Source organism: Prionailurus bengalensis, chromosome F2 (assembly GCF_016509475.1).
Source record: "Prionailurus bengalensis isolate Pbe53 chromosome F2, Fcat_Pben_1.1_paternal_pri, whole genome shotgun sequence".
Taxonomy (NCBI): domain Eukaryota; kingdom Metazoa; phylum Chordata; class Mammalia; order Carnivora; family Felidae; genus Prionailurus; species Prionailurus bengalensis.
The window spans coordinates 21,053,046-21,056,223 of record NC_057353.1 but is presented as its reverse complement, the minus strand read 5'-3'; the positions used below and the strand labels follow the sequence as shown (position 1 = coordinate 21,056,223).

Below are 3,178 nucleotides of genomic sequence, written 5' to 3'. Positions count from 1 at the left end.
CCCTCCCCCACTTGCACTGTCTCTGTCTCTCTCAAAATAAATAAATAAACTTAAAAAAGAAAGAAAGAAAATCCTATGGATTTTAATGTGCTGTTGAGTATTTTCCACAGGCACTTTTTTCATCCTTCTCACAGAGCCTCATCATCTCCTAAACTAGTTCTCCCACAGGGGCGATTTCTGCCCCCAGTGGACATTTGGCAATGTGTGAAAACATTTTTGGTTGTCACAATTGGTGGTGGGGGGGGGGGGTTGGAGGGGGGGAGTGCTGCTGGAACCCAGTGAGTAGAGGCCAGAGATGCCTGCTGAGCCCCCTGCAAAGCACAGGACCGCCCCCACAACACCTGCACAATAACGGGTCACCAGGCCCAAAATATCAGTAGTGCCGGAGCAGAAAAATTCCATTCATTAAAAGTCCCTCCCTCACTCAACATTTATGCTGCCCTTCCAACATTCAAAACTGAGTTAACTCTGATTACCTAGAAGACTCCTCTCACTAATCAACCAAAAGCATGTTGACGTGCTGGTAACTATTCACCCTTGAACGCCAGAATCATTCATAGCCCAGGTATTTAGCTCTAGAAATACACCTGTCCTCTCTCAGATGCAAAAGTTGGTTAAATCTAGTTAATGCATCCATCGGGACATGGTATATAATGAAAGTTAGGGGTAAAAAAAGAGTTATGTGTACGAGCTTCCTAGGGCCGCTACAACAAATTACCACAAACTGGGGGAGGGAGGAGTGCTTAAAACAGTTTATTCTCTCAGAGCTTTGGAGGCCAGAAGTATGAAATCAAGGGGTCAGCAGGGCTGTGCTCCCTCTGCCATCTCCAGGGGAAAATCCTCCCTGTTTTTTCTGGCTTCTGGTGGCTCCAGGTGTTCTTTGGCTTGTGGCCCCATCATTCCAGTCTCTGCCTCTGTTGTCACATGGCCTTCTGTCCTGTGTCTTCTCGTTTGTGTCTTATAAGAAACTTGTCACTGGATGTAGGGACCACCTGGGCAATCAATTAATTATATCTGCAAGGGCCATTTTCCTAAATAAGGTCACATTCACAGGTTCCAGGTAGATAGATCTTTTGAGGATCTATCTCCCAAGATATCAACCCAAGACAGTGTGTGTGTATTTACACAAAATTACAGTGACAAGGCTATGCTCACAATAAGCAAAACATTTTCTCAACGTGTAAAATAAGGTTTAGCATATTTTTACTTGGATCAATAGTCTCCCTACAACTTCTGTCTTTTGAATTTAAAACTCCATCATCTCTATCTATGAACTACATCAAATTGTTTACAATAAAGACCAGGTATCAGAAAACCTGGTGGCTGGAGAGAACTTCAGAGAGAAAGTAGCAGGCTTACTTCTGGATACGTAGGATGTATGACACAAAGCAGAAGAGGTGCAGCTTCAGAAGGTACACACTTCCACAATCCTTCTAAGTAGCTCTCCAGTGATTCATGGTTTCATCGGGAAAAGGCAAAAACAGAAGATCATGGAACGCAAAGGAACCTCTAAGAGAAAAAAGACCTTGAAAGACATTTCGTTAAAATCTCTTTATTTTAGAAATTAGGAAACTAAGATCCCAAAGACTTTCATCTTTGGTTGCTTGCTCTCCCATGTCTTAACTGACGCAAGATTAGAAACTCAATTAGAAGCTCATCATTCTTGACCAGTGTTCATTCTCTACATGTTACATGATATCTAACCTACTCTCTTCCCACTATAAAGTAAACCCATTCTTCTGATCTTGTTTTAGTGGAAAGAGAGAGGAGGCCCCCATCCATAAGATGTATTCTCTTCTTACACTCTGTATAGTCAGGTCAGGCTACCATAACAAAATACCCTAGACCTTATGTCTTAAACAACAGAAATCTATTTTCTTGCAGTTCTGGAAGGTGGAGGTGTGAGATCAGGATATCATCATGGTTGGGTTTTTGTGAGAGTGCTCTTCCTGGCTCACAGGTGACCACCAACTCACTGGGACCTCACATGCCTTTCCTTCGTGTTTGTGCAGAGAGAGAGAGAGAGAAAGAGAGAGATAAGGCCACTAATCCTATCAAATTAGGACCCCACCTTATCAACTCATTTGCCCTTAATTACTTCCAAATACAATCACATTGGGGGTTAGGTCCTCAATGTATGAATTTTGAGAGGACGATTCAGTCCATAGCACAGATCCTATCACCTTATGTCAATAAAAAGTATTATACTTGCAAGAAACATTTTTCTATAACTCTGTGATTTGCTCCATGTAACAAATTGAGAAACTGAGGCTCAGAGAAGTCAATCGGTTGGCCCAAGTTCATACAGTGAATAAGATGCAATCCAGAACACAGCACATCTTCTTTCTGGATTCTGGAGCTCTTTCCCAGTGTTCAGGATGACCTTGTGTACTGGTCACCTGTTAGTAGTTGTCCTTATAAAGCATCTACAAGCACTGTGAAAACAAATGGCTTCTAACAAGGCCCTTGGAGAGACCTATGGAAATCTAACATTGTAATTCTTGTACATGACCATCTGACACATTAGTGACTTAAACCCCGTAGAATGGAAACAGTTTAATATGTCATCTGTTCTCATGCGCACCAGGACTATGGCTCGAGAGAGGATTCAGCTGTTCCCACAGTAAGCCAACAACTCCTACAAAAAAAAATTTTTTTTTTAAATCGTAAAGGCATAAATGATTATTCACGGTGACAAAAGCACAAGTATTTCGAACAAGAAAACATTATGTTAAAGAATGTAAGAGGGAAAAAAACCACCCTGATACAGATTCATTCACTGAGTTTTCCAATGTAACTTCTAAGATGAAACACACAAGAAACGTTTTATGCCACTATATAGTATGAAGGTTTTACCAAATATAAACAGCAAAAATACCATCTGTTGATAGTGATACGTATTTCTAGATGATTCGGGGTATAAACATAGAAACGTAACATGTAAGATATTTTTAGTTAAAGTTAAAAAAAGCTTTTCCCACTTATGTTTGCTAGTAAAAATTATTAATTTTTATAGGTATGATGACACTGTTGTTACAGAAGAATTACTGTAGAGATTCAAATGGAAGCAAATATTGAGAAATGGAATGGGATAGGTTTTAGGTCTGCAATGAACTTTCAAATTAAAAAATGAAGCAAATAATGTATTAAATCTCATTTATGTATATGGTAGCTCATT

The 3,178-nt window shown here is 40.1% G+C and overlaps 1 long non-coding RNA gene across 1 annotated transcript; it reads right to left on the bottom strand.

Moving 5' to 3' along the window:
* Positions 1–737: 737 nt before the first annotated feature.
* LOC122496063 lies at positions 738–2,799 on the bottom strand. The gene is made up of 2 exons (XR_006300665.1): positions 1,360–2,799; positions 738–992 (listed from the first exon to the last, which is right to left on the bottom strand). It is a non-coding gene; the product is annotated as an uncharacterized LOC122496063 (long non-coding RNA).
* Between the last annotated feature and the right edge of the window lie 379 nt (positions 2,800–3,178).